The sequence below is a fragment of the Herpailurus yagouaroundi genome, unplaced genomic scaffold (assembly GCF_014898765.1).
Source record: "Herpailurus yagouaroundi ecotype Mexico unplaced genomic scaffold, PumYag 139, whole genome shotgun sequence".
In the NCBI taxonomy this organism is placed as follows: domain Eukaryota; kingdom Metazoa; phylum Chordata; class Mammalia; order Carnivora; family Felidae; genus Herpailurus; species Herpailurus yagouaroundi.
In genome coordinates, this window is record NW_024412394.1 from 65,670,845 (window position 1) to 65,685,233 (window position 14,389).

Genomic DNA, 14,389 nt, shown 5'->3' on the forward strand with positions numbered 1-14,389 from the left:
GTGTGTGTGTGTGTGTGTGTGTGTGTGTGTGTATGTGTGTGTGTGTGTGTTTTCAAGGCTTTGCTATTATTCCTCCTCCCTACTTTATGTCTTACAGGGAGAGAACTACAAAGCAGAGGGTGAAGACATAGGCTTTGAAGGGCATTGTTTTCTCTTTGTTTCCCTGTAAGAAAACTTGTTTAAACTGTGAAAAGAGAATAAAACTAAATTTATACCTTCAGCACATTGCATTCTAAGTGAAACAACCATCATTTAACAGGAAATCAGCTACCTTTCTAAGGGAAAACATGAGAGAGTATCCCCTGTGCACTAATGGATTATTTTCCTCTTAAAACCTATTATGAACTCCATCAGTCTCAGTCTGCCATACTCCCAAACTCTCCACTCATGACTTGTGGGAGTCTTTGTGAATTCAAAAATATTTTTACCCATCACGTGAACTCTATCTATCCAAACAAATCTTTCAGTGCCAGAAAGGCTTTATGATTAGGGGTCCATTCTTTTAAGAATATTTATACTGCCTAAATGACTCCAGATGTTTTCCTTTGGTTTTTGGTTAAGGGGGTGGGCAGGAGAGCAGAAATCAAAATGAGGACCCTCCCAATTAGAATGTTTGCCATTCCAGCCTAAATGAGCCCTTTCTTATATTTCTGCTTGGATGTTCCAGAATTTAAACTCATGACACTCATGTGTAATGCCAAAATATGAGGATTTAAGATAGGACTGCTACAAAAAAAAAAAAAAAAAGATTTGGGGATAGCTTACACCTAAATTATTTTTACAAATCACAATCATATTAAACAGGAATTGCTTCCTGCATTTGTAATGAATTTGCCAACAGTACAAAGCACTACTTGGAGACAGCTGTTTTTGATAGAGGAACATATTATGGAATAACAAATCCTACATTTTTTGCAGAAGTTGTACACCTGTTGATCACAATTTGTTCTCAAATTCTTAGTCTGCAATATCTGGAAGCTAATAAAAATTGTATATATATATATATATACACACACACACACACACACACACACACACACACATATACACACTTAATTTTTTAAATTTTTATATAGTTCAAATCAGTGTGCCAGGTTCATTTCAGCCTCTTGACTGCCAGACCTGGGGGCAGGGGCTACTTCAGTTTCTCTGCCTTCTCTTTGCCTGTGATGACCAAGGTCAAAGGGTATCTGCTGCATTGAACTTTAAACTTCACATTATACTTATTTTTCTTGATCTTGACAGATCTGGCATCCTTTCACCTGGCTATGAGCGGGAAGCCCTTGATTTCTTCAACTTTGTGAGGCATGGCTACGAGGGGCACAGGGGAGCTTGTGGCTGGCACAGCAAGTGGCAAGAAGCAAGGATGTTATGTTACTCTTCTCAGTGAAGGAAGAAAGAATGTTATGTTACTCTTCTCGGTGTTTTTAAGAAGGTGTATGCCAAGCCCATGGAAGATTTCAAAGTAAAAGAATGCAAAAGTGTCTCTGCAATCCATCCCTAATAAATGTTACAGCTAGGAAAAATCCCCCCCCCCCAATTTTAATCAATCCTGCTACAATTTAAGTGCATTTTTTTCTTTCTCAGTCTTTGGGAAGAGTTGATCACTATCTCCAGCCATGATGCCCTATACTATGAAGAATAATATGTAAGATAAATACCATGATCTAATTAAAGTAATGACTAAAGCAAAGGTCAGGAGAAAGGCAAAGTCCTCAGGTTAGGAAAGGTTTTACTCCATTCAATTAAATTCTGTGAGTACTTACTGAAGGTTTTCTATGTGTCAAGTATATGCTGGGCAATAGGAATAGAAAGACAAAATCATTTCTTTCAAAAAGATCACAGTGTTAGATACACTTCTACTGAAATCAGAGGTCCAAAATAAAGGACACAGATAGGCCAACTGATTCATGAAGTGGTTAGCTATAACTGATGCATCTCAAAAGGTAAACTGAAGAACATATGCCCAATCCTTTTTTCTCCCAGCTTTACTGAGGAATAATTGACAAATATAAATGTATATATTTAAATTTTTTTTTCAATGTTTATTTATTTTTGGGACAGAGAGAGACAGAGCATGAACGGGGAGGGGCAGAGAGAGAGGGAGACGCAGAATCGGAAACAGGCTCCAGGCTCTGAGCCATCAGCCCAGAGCCCGACGCGGGGCTCGAACTCACGGACCGCGAGATCGTGACCTGGCTGAAGTCGGACGCTTAACCGACTGCGCCACCCAGGCGCCCCTATAAATGTATATATTTAAAGTGTCAACATATGCCCAAGTCTAAAGGAAGCAGCCACCACTTGACACCAGCTGATCTAGACGATGCACAATGAAAGCTCAATGGTATGTCCAATCTTCCGATTTTTTGAAGAGACAGACAGCTGGAAGAATGAGCAATTCAAACTGGAGAAATCAAGGAATATTTATCAAGAGTCTGTGACTCCACATCACAGAAGGATAGAACTTATCTATCTGCAGGAAACTTACTAAACTGCCATTCAGTGAGATTTCAAGACTTGCTAGGCATACAAAGAGCCATGCACCTTGCTTACATTCCATAAAACTAGACCAGGCATCACCATATCTAAACATGTGTCTTAGGCTCCTAACTACAGGGACATCTAAGAGCCCACATGGTTCCAGTGGCAGCGATGCAGTAGCAGTTTACCCACGGAGAAGAGTATACCAGAGAATTTGGGGAGATCTACCACCCCCAGATGTTTTCCCTTTACTTCTGCCAAGGGTAAAAAGTGACAGTACCTTATTCATTGCTAAAATAACTTAAAGATTACAAAGCCTGTTGACATATATTATTCTCACCCATTTAAGAGACCCTGGGCTCCCTACTTTCAACTCTGTCTGGGTTTGTAACACATCGGTAGCAGCCAACTGTATTCATATTTTGAACTCCTTTATACTAAACCAACTTCAAGAGTTCTAAAATCTAATTCAGGACCACATGTTAACCAGCAACCACTACTTTCTTCATCCTCCTAAACCATTAGTCAATCCTATTTTACTTGCAATTCATTAATGAAAATATAATTTTTTACTTTGCTTCAGAAAGGTGTTTACTTTTGCCAAGGACATTTCCTATTCTCTAGTTAGGGAAGGAGAAATAAAACTATGTTGTCACCTAGACCTTTCATTCACGATTCACAAGATAGGTATTATTATTCCCATTTTTGCTGATGAGAAAACAGGTCTGAGTAGTTAACTTGCCCAAACAGCAGCTAGTAAATGACATAAGCCAGGACTGAACCCAGGTCAGTCATCTTGCAAAACTCTGTTCTTTCCACTATACCACACAGCTTCAACTGCTAATATTTTTCATGATAACAGTCATAATACTCCACTTCCACCTTATATTTGTACAGTGCAGCGTATCCTTCAAACTCCACTCCAGTTTTGTCCTCAGTTGGCCAGGTAAACGCAGGAGTACTTTTTTTTTTTCCTTTTCTTTTCCTTTTCTTTTTAAGAGAAACAGAGAGCATGAGCTGGGTAGAGGGAGACAGAGAATCTTAAGCAGGCTCCACGCCCAGCACAGAACCATACGCAGGGCTTGATCCCATGACCCTGGGAACATGACCTATGCTGGAAATCAAGAATCTGGAGTACTTTTAAACTTAGATTAAAATTCTAAGAGGCGCCTGGGTGGCTCAGTTGGTAAGCGTCTGACTTCCTGACTTTGGCATAGGTCATGATCTCATGGTTTGTGAGTTCGAGCCCTGCATCAAGCGCTGCACTGACAGCGTGGAGGCTGTTTGGGATTTTCTCTCTTTTCCTCTCTCTGCCCCTCTTCACTCATGCTTTCTCTCTCAAAATAAATAAATAAACTTTAAAAAAAAATTCTAAGGCCAGGACTTCCAACTTCTAGATGTTCATTTCTGGAGATCCTTTCTATGTACTCACAAAATTATATCATGCACACTCTAATGTCACTACTGTTTTTATTTATTTTTTAAGTTTACTTATTTATTTGGAGAGAGTGAAAGTGTGAGCAGGAGGGGAGCAGAGAGAGGGAGGGAGAGGGAGGGAGAGGGAGAGGGAGAGAGAGAGAGAGAGAGAGAGAGAGAGAGAAAGAATTCAAAGCAGGCTCTGTGCTCTCAGAGCAAAGCCCAACATGGGGCTCAATCTCTTGAATGGTGAAATCATGATCTGAGCTGAAATCAAGAGCTGGATGCTTAACTGACTAAACCACCCAGCGCCCTGTCACTCTTGTTTTTGATCAAGGGAACTACAGAATAAAAAGTACGTGAGACAATACATAATATTTAAAAATAATAGTACTACATAAAAATCTTTTAATAAAAGCTTTGTATATACTATTAGTCCTGTGAAACTAAATGACATCCCTTTTAAATATACAGCAACATAGAAGAAATAACCTAAAGTTAGAGAGAAATGGTGAGGAAGTAGCTTTATGAAGCTATTTCTATTTTGAGGATAAAATAAATTTCACTTACTTGTTGATACTGAACACTAAGATATATAGAAAGCCCCTTGTAATTATTAAATGCTATAAAGAACACATTCATGCAAATTATCAATGTTTGAAAAATTCCAAACACTACTGTTAAGTTTTTAGACTACAGTATAGTATTTACTAGACCTAGCACTAACCTCACAACTCTGGATATAAAACCAATTCAGCTTGCTTAAAAAAAAAAAACAAAAAACAAAAAAAACAAAAAAACTTTGGAGCAAATGAAATAAACTTCCAAGGAGACTCCAAAAGAATGGTAATTTTTAAAGCTATTTTTAAATATTTGTTAAAATGAAGCTTCAGTATACAAAAATAGAAAAAAATGAAAGGCTTTGAGTAGGCTTTGGTGAGTCATAGGAAGAAAAGAAATGCAGCTGCACTCCATAAACTAAAAATTTGTATCTAGAACTTCAAATAAGTATTAAATCAGAAATAAGTATTAAATCAGAAACGACTATCTGAATGGTTAACATCTAGTGCCCATTTAAAAATCTACTCCAAGGTATCTATTTTTAGAAAAACAGTCATTATAGTCTTCAAACCACAAGCACAGATGAATATGTTTTGGTAACTAAAGGGCCTCTATGGTGTTAAACACACACACGTAACACATGAAAATTCTGACTCCTGTAGAAGAATAAAGAAGGGACAATTATAGAATACAATAGTATTAATGAAAAGCAGTTGGCCATACAGTAGTAATGAGCAACACAAGGGAGAGATGTGGGCATCTGAATCCTAACTCATTAGAATCTAAGCACCAAGAATTAAATATTATAGCACTTCAAAACCTATGATCAACTTATCCTTACTAACTGGGCCCAGAAATAAGAACACAGAATTGTGAGTATCCCTCATCCTTGAGGGAACATTTTTAAGGGTAAAAACTCAGTCATCCCCCCACCTTTTTTTGAGAGAGAGAGAGAGAAAGAGAGTGCACAGAGGAGGGGCAGAGGGAGAGAGAGAATCAAACAGGCTCTACATCCAGCACGGAGCCCAATGTGGGGCTTGATCTCAGGACTGTGAGATCATGACCTGAGCCAAAATCAAGAGTCAGACACTTAACCGACTGAACCACCCAGGTGCCCCATCAGTCATCCATTATTGCCTTAAATGATTGTTAAAATATTATTTAAATATGTATGAATATAAAAATTATAAACATTGTATTGTTACAGTTCTTATACAACTAAAATAAATAAAATTGGGGCGCCTGGGTGGCTCAGTGGGTAAAGCGTCCGACTTCAGCTCAGGTCATGATCTCACGGTTTGTGGGTTTGGGCCCCACATCAGGCTCTGTGCTGACAGCTCAGATCAGACAGAGCCTGGAGTCTGCTTCAGATTCTGTGCCTCCCCCTCTCTTTGCCCCTCCCATGCTCATGCTCTCTGTCTGTCAAAATAAACGTCAAAAAAAAATTTTTAATAAATAAATAAGAATTACAAATTGAATACAAAAGTTATTCAAGTTGTCATTAATTTACTATGATAGATGATGGTACTTGACCAGAACTAAGTTGCAATTCCCAATATGAAAATGGTTTTAACTGTCCTAGTAGGTTCTTTGGAAAAAAGGAAGCCTAAGGTAAAGATGTTATTCTCTCACTTTTCCCTATTCAAACTATAAACTTCTATTCATGTAAGATACTGCTCTTATTGTGTCTCTGAATTGGGCCCAGAAGATTCTCCCTTCACTCTTGACACATGAGTAGGAGTGGTAAAGAGCACACCACAATCATTACTAACCACTTGAATGGCTCTTGCTAGGGCTAAGGATGACTTTTATCGAAAGACAAGAGATAAGTGTTGGTGGGGATATGGAGAAAAGGGAACTCTTGTGCACTGCTGGTAGGACTATAAATTGGTACAGCCATTATGGAAAACAGTATGGAGGGTCCTCAAAAAATTAAAAATGGAACTATCACATGATCCAGAAATCCCACTTCTAGGTATCTATCTGAAGGAAATGAAAACTATCTTAAAGTGATGTCTGCACTCTCATGTTCAGCATTATTCACAATAGCCAAGATATGGAAACAATTTAAGTGTTCATTGAGTGATAAATGATGAAGAATATCTGACACACACACACACACACACACACAGAGGAATATTATTCAGCCAAGAGAAAGAAGGAAATCCTGCCATTTGGAAAAACATGGATGAACCCACAGGACATTATGCTAAGTAAAATAAGCCAGAAAGAGAAAGACAAATACCATATGATCTCACTTATATATGGAATCTGGAAAAAAAAAAAAAGGGAATAAGGGGGTCAAACTCAACCGATACAAAGAGACGGCAGAATGATGGTTACCAGGTACCAGGGGGTAGGAAAAATGGGGAGATGCTTGTCAAAGGGTAAAAGCTTTTAGTCACAAGAGAATAACTACTGAGGATTTAATGTACAGTATGGTGACTATACTTAATAACACTTTATTTTACACTTGAAATTTACTAAGAGAGTAGATCTTAAGCATTCTCACCACACACGCGTGCACACAACACATACGCACACAAAGGTAAGCTATGTTATATCAAACAATCATGTTGTACACTTTCAATATATATAATTTTACTTGACAATTCACCTCAATAAAGCTGGGCAGGGGGAGAAATGAATAGATTATAGCAATCTCCTGCCAGGCCTTCCTGCCTCCAGTTTTTCTTTTCTGCAACCCTCAACCTTCACAGCTGCCAAAAGTCAGCTTTCAAAAGACATATCTATTCAAGTTTCTCTACTATTTAACCTTTGTAGTCTCCACTGACCCCAAAATAAAATTAGATCTTAATACTATATACAAAGCTCCTCAAAATGTAGCTACAACTTTTCCTTTATTTTTTAAATCAGCTTTATTTATTTTGTAGCAGCTTTACTCACAGTAGCCAAAAGCTAGAAACAGTCAAAATGTTCATTTAAGGTAAACAAATTGCTTTATAACCATGCAAAGGAACACTCTTGAGCAATAAAATGACAAACTCAGTAACATTTACTAACAATAAAATGTACCCATCTTAAGTATACAGTATAATGTTTTGTCAAATGTATATATCTCTGTAACCACCACCATAATAAAGATATAATACATTTCTAGTACCCTAACATTTCCCTTGTTCCCCTTTACGGCCCCAAGCAAACAACCAAAGTGGATGTTTTACTACCATTTTACCTATTTTAGATTTTTCATGTAAATGAAATCATACTTTGTATCTGACTTCACTCAGCATAATGTTCTTGAGATCCATCCATGTTTGACTGAATCACTGATCAACTCATTTTTCTTTCTGAAAAATATTCCATTCACCTTAGACATTTGGATAGTTTCTAGTTTATGGCTACAGTGAATATGCTCTGAACGCACATTTATTTGCATTCTCTATCATTTCAATACCCAGGAATGGGATTGCCGTGTTTTAAGATACAAGGATATGCTTAACTTTTTAAAAAATGACCAAATAGTTCTTTGAAGTGGTTGTACCATTTTACATTCCCACTAGCAATGTAGGACAGCTCCAGCTGCTACACGCCCTCGCCAACATTTACTATGGTCAGACTTCCTAAAGTTACCCATTCTCATTTCTATATAGGGATTTCTCTTTCTGGTTTGATTTTGCATTTCCAGACAACTAATGACGCTGAGCATGTTTCACGTACTTACTGGCTAGATAACTTCTTCTATAAAACATCCAAATCTTTTCCAGTTTTTGAACTGGTTGTCTTCTTACTGAGAGGTAAGACTTCTTTATATGTTCTAGTCATTTGTCAGACATGTGTATATTTTCTTCCAGTCTGTGGCTTGCCATTTTGTTTTAACATTTTCAAAAGAGCAGTTGTAAATTTTGATGAACTCTAGTTTTTCTTTTTTCTTCTACACTTCATGCTTTCTAAGAAATCTTTGCTTACTTCAAAGTCACAAAATTTTTTCCTATGTTTTCTTTTAGAATTTTCAGTTTAGTTTTCATGTTTAAGTGTAAGATCCATTTCAAGGTTATTGTCCTTTATGTTATGAGGTAAGGATTAAAGTTCCTTTTCTCCCCCAGTACCATTTGTTGAAAATACTGTATTTTTCCCATTGACCTGCCCTGCAACCTCTGTCAAAAATTGATTACCATATACATGTGAGTCCATTTCTGAACTGTATTTCATCATAGTGATGTATATGCCTACCTGTATACCAATCCCTCATAGTCTTGCTTATTGTAGCTTTCTAGGAAGTTCTGAAATCATGTGATGTTAGCATTACAGGGTTAGTTTTCAGAATTGCTTTGGTTATTCTGGATCTTTGCAATCACTGATTAATTTTAGGATCAACTTATCAATTTTGACGAAAAAAATTACCTGAAGAAATTGTGACTGAGATTATGCTAAATCTACAGATGAATTTGGGAAGAACTGACATTTTCACAATATTAACCCTTCCAATCCATGAACATGGTATGTTTAGGTCATCTTTGATTTCCTCATTTATGTTTTATAGTTCTCAATGTACAGACTTTGTATATATTTTGTTAAACTTATCCCTTCTCACTTCATGTTTTTGCTAATATTGTAAACATTTTGCAAATCCATTTTCCAACTGTTCATTGCTAATATAAGGAAGTACAATTGATTTATATATTTTGACATTATATGCCTTATACTTGCCAAAATCGCTTATCAGTTCTAGCAGCTTTTCTGTAAATTCTTAGGGATTTCTTAGCATGGGATGTTATTTAGATAGATATAAAGACTAGCTTTTATTTTCTAATCCAATATGCCTTTAATTTCTTTTTCTTGACTGGCTAGAACTTCTGGCAAAATTTTGAACAGAAGGGTGAGGAAGAACATCCTATCCTAGGGAGAAAGCATTCAGTCTTTCACTATTAAGAATATTAGCTATAATTTTTCATGGATCCTTTTATATTAGGATGAAAAGGGCACCTATTGCTATGTCTTTAATTCACTTATCTTTTCTTCTTTAGCATCAACTCTGCTATTGAGTCAATTCAGAGTAAGTTTTCCTTTTACACATTAAACTTTCAGTTACAGTTGTTACATTTGACATGTATTTTTTCCTTCATTTTTATCATTAGTCATGTTTTCTTTTAAACACTTGAACATATTTATAATAAGTTTGCTGATTCCATTATCTCTGTGTCTTATGGATCTGTTTCTACTGACTGATTTTTCTCCTGGGTACAGATTATATTTTCCTGCTTCTTGAAATGTACTATAATTTGTAACTGAATGTTGGCTATTGTGATATTGTGTTGTTGAGTGTCTGGATTTTATGGTCTTCCTTTTAAGAGATTTGATATGCTTTCGCTGGCACTTCTATTACTTTTAGATCAGCACGATCCTTTTGAGACTTGCTGTTCAACAAAGTCTTTCAATACTGTCCAGTTAGAAATCAAATGTCTGCCAGTTTTGTGAGAACTCTGAGAATTGTACAGCTTATAGCTCCCCAGCCTCATGGAGTTTCATCCTAGTCATGTGTTGCCTATATTTCAACAATACACTCAAGTGTGCACCTTAGATTTCTGGAGCCTTTCTCTGTGTACTCCCTCCTCTTCCAGATTCTGCTCTGCAATTTCCAGCTGCCTCCACTTCCCCAAAATCTAATCTGTCTCCTCAAACTCAGCAATGCCACCATCCTCCACTGGAGTTCACCCTTTCTGTGTTGCTATTTGGAAAATACCTCCCAGCAGGAAGCCAGAGTGATAGTTCTCACCTCATCTGTTTACCTCTCACAGGAATCACAATCCTGTACTGCCTCGTACTCCAAGAATACAATTGTTTCATTTTTTTTTTAATCCAGTTTTCTACTTGTTTACAGTGGAAGGTAAAGTCCAGCACAGGTTACTCTATCTTGGCAGAAGCAGACATACATGTTCAACCTATCCTTTTTGTCTCATCCCATCCCCCACATTCAGCCCACACCAAACGACTACTTCCCTACACCTCGCTAAGCGGTTTCTTGTGTTTTAATTTAGCTTCCTGCCTTGGTCACTTCCTTCTCATCCACCATGACCCAACACTTAGGTCACCTCGCCTTTGAAAATCTTCAATTTTCTACAGAGATTTTTTTCTCCCTGTCTCCACAGCATATTGGTCACACATACTATAGTATTTATCCCAAGGTACTCTCACTATTTGCACATCTCCCCCACTAAAATGAACTTTCTAATAATAATGGAAATTGCTAACATTTGGATATTTTCTATGTGCCAGATACTGTTCTAAGCACTTTACCTATATTTACCCATTTAATCTCCATAAAACCCTAACATATAGGTACTGTTATCATCCTCATTTTACAAATGAAACTAAAGCACAAAGAGGTTAAGGAAATTGCCTGAGATCACATAGCTTGGCAGTGGTAGAGCCAGAATATAAATCTAAAGAGTCTGATTCTAGAGCTCATGCTCATTATACTGTTTCTGATGAATTCCTGAAGGGCAGCAACTGTGTCTTATTCTTGTTTGTACATCCCATGCCAAGAGCACCTCAAACATTTGTGGAATGAATTAAAAATTTTAATTTTCTCCTAGTCATACAAAAAAAAAAAAAGTCCTTCATAAGTAATGCAGGTTTGCAGTCAGTAATTACAGAACTGAATCTAGAAAGGGTCTTTTATAAACATGAAGGAGACTAAAATTCATTTTCTAATAATATGTTTAAAGATCTCTGAGAATTTTAACATGCAGAAAAGACTAAGAAGGTTTTTTAGGTAGCCAAGTTAACTGTAGTGAACTCAGAAACAAAAAGTCTCTGCTAAGGAATCAACACCCCCTAAGAGAGAGATGAAGTGCCATAATTTGTCTCCACTAAATGCATACTAAATTAATCCCATCTAAATGTGCAATAGAGATGGAGGCAAAAGTAAAAAGACAGGGTATTTAAACAAAAATTTAATCCTAAAAGCCAAATGTGTCAACAGTAATCAATGAAAACAAACAAAGCCACACTGCTCAATGAAGTTAACTATGTATAAACAACAAAAATTTAATTCTGTATGAAAAGAGTATGAGTCATTACCTTGGAAACAATTAAGTGTCCATCATATGATTATTAAAAGCATTTACGTTCTTGGGAATAAGTAGTATATAAAACTAAAAGTACTTTAAAAAAAGTAATACAGGCATCCCCTGCCTTTCAAAAGTTCAAGTTAAGCCACTTTGCTTTACAAAAGACATGCATTCACACATTTTCACCAAGCAAAAGAAATACAAAGAGGATTTTCTCTTCTATGAAAAAAAGCGAAAAGCAAACTTAGCATCCAGTGTTTGTTCTGCAGTGAGCCCTTACAGAGGCAGTGTGCACTGGGGCTATGGCTGAGCTCCTTCCCTAGGAGCCACACTCAACATCAAGCTGCCGCAGCTTTGAAGCGTGTCTGTGAGCATCTGTGCTTTATCTTCACTTATTTTGTGCATTCGTTAGCAAGATGTGTCCTAAAGTGTCAAAAAAGCCTGAGGGAGATTATTCTTTGGGTCTGAGAATGCTTAAAAATTTTCCCATGTAAATTAATGGTAACTGCTTCTTTGCTTTACGCCATTTTGGCTTATGGAAGGTTTCATAGCAGACGCTCTTCTTTCAGATAGCAGGGGAGAGCTGTAAAAATTTACACACAAATTTAAATGATTAAAAACAAAAATATATATATTGTGCACAAGTGGATAATTACATTTCATCAGCAAGACAGTAATGAACCACAGGGGGCGAGATGTACTGAGGGGAAGTGGGGGTTGATGCACCCACCTTTGCTACTTTCAGCCTCTACCACATTACCAATCTACACCGTGTATCTGGGCTTCTACTCCAGCCTACATCGCACAGTCCAGCTTGGCTGGACAGGTCCACAGTCCCTCATCCAAAGTCCCTGAAACCAATTCAAAATTTTTCTGATTTTAGGAAGGTGCATTTTACCCAGCCCTCCAGCAGGATCTGGGGCTGCACCCTGTAATCAAACACATGAATATTTCTGCAGCAAAATGCATGAATATTCACATTAAGTGGAATAAAGAAAGACTATAAATAATCTCACATCAGTTCAGGTCAGATTTATAGGCCTGAAAAAACATCCTCTTTTCTGAGCTTTTAGGATTTTTAAATAGTAGGAAAAGGACTATAGATTTGTGTTACCACATTGCATCCAATCTGCTCACTCCCGCCTGAGAAATGACAATTGCTCCCTTATCTGCCATATTCAATTACAACACTAATTTCTATACTAGTCTAGAAATGGCAGCATCTTTGGAGATCATTTATTCAAACTCCTTATTTCATTGCTTAGGAAACTAAAGCCCAGAAAAGATGGAATAATAACTTGTGTAGGGTCATATCTACTGACAGAGCTGAAACTAGAACATGCAGGTCTCCTATCTCCCAGGCCGACTGCTTGTTTGTTGGTTCATTTGTTCGTTCGTTCATTCAATCATTCATTCTCTCTCTCAATTCAAAGTGATTCTTTTCAGTTTTTTCAAATAATTATAGGCTCGCAGAGACTGGCAAAAATAGTATAGTGTCCTATGTACCCTTCAACTGGCTTCCTTCAGTACATAGCTGTGGTACAATATGAAAACTAAAAATGAACATTGGTACATTAGTGTTAACAAAACTACAGATCTTATTCTATTCTCAGCATTTTTCTTAACCTGTATTCATTTGTGTGTATAGGTGTGTATAGTTCTAAGCACCTTTATCCCATGTACAGATTCACATAACCACTATCAGAATCAAGATACTGAAATGTTCCATCACCACAAAATACCTCTTTGTATTTACACCCTCCCTGCTTCCCACACTGTCAGCATAAGTGCTGACTCTAGCAAGCACTAATCTGTTCTCCATCTCCATAGTTTTGTCATTTTGAGAATGTTGTATAAAAGGAATCATACAAGGGCGCCTGGGTGGCTCAGTAGGTTTAGCATCTGACTTCCGCTCAGGTCAAGATCTCACAGTCATCCGTGAGTTCGAGCCCCGCGTCAGGCTCTGTGCTGACAGCTCAGAACCTGGAGCCTGCTTCAGATTCTGTGTCTCCCTCTCTATAACCCTCCCCGGCTCACGCTCTGTCTCTCTCTCTCTCTCTCTCTCTCTCTCTCTCTCTCTCTCTCAAAAACAAACAAACAAATAAATAAATAAATCATACAGTACTGTAGGGACCAAGGCCAGCCTATCCCAAAATGGGCTACTTTGGCATGAGCTTTAAAAGTTAAAAGGAAAAGAAACCCAGCAGATCAAGGAAAAGCTCTTCACCTTGACCTCAACTGCACGCTCAAACCAGAAAGAAAGCTATTAACAGAGCTTCCTCTTTACCTAAGAAACTTACCTGCATAACAGGGCAAGATTTGTTTTCCAAACATCTCCTTTAACCTTCCTGCTAATGGTCTTTCTCCCCTTTGTAATCTCTAGACCCCAACCCCTCTCAGCTCATATAACCATCTCCTTGCCTCATGTCTTTGGAATTTCATGTCTATGTGGATTCCCCATACATATGCTATTAAGTTTTATTTTCTCCCATTAATCTGCCTCATGTCCTTTTGATTCTTAGTCCAGCTAGAAGGATCTTGTAGGGCAGAGCAAATTCTTCCTTTCCAACAGCATATAAACTTCTGAGATTGATGTTTTCTTTAATTGTGGTAAAATTTACCATCTTAATCTTTTTTTTTTTTTTTTGAGGGAAAGAGAGAGGGAGCACAACTGGGGGAAAGGGGCAGAGGGAGAGACAGAGAGAGAGAATCTTAAGCAGGGTCCATGCTTAGCGCAGAGCCTGACATGGGCTCAATCTCACAACCATGAGATCAGGATCTGAACCAAAATCAAGAGTTGGATGCTCAATCAACTAAGCCACCCAGGCACACCCCCCCCCCATCTTAACCATTTTTAAGTGTACAGTTCAGTATATTCACATTGTCATGTGACCAAT

At 37.5% G+C, this 14,389-nt stretch overlaps 1 protein-coding gene and 1 pseudogene across 6 annotated transcripts in view; both read right to left on the reverse strand.

The window, feature by feature from the left end:
• The window catches only part of PDSS2 (decaprenyl diphosphate synthase subunit 2), a 292,097-nt gene that overhangs the window by 270,952 nt on the left and 6,756 nt on the right, over positions 1-14,389 (reverse strand). The window lies entirely within an intron of this gene.
• On the reverse strand, positions 1,097-2,021 carry LOC121029855 (60S ribosomal protein L38-like; annotated as a pseudogene).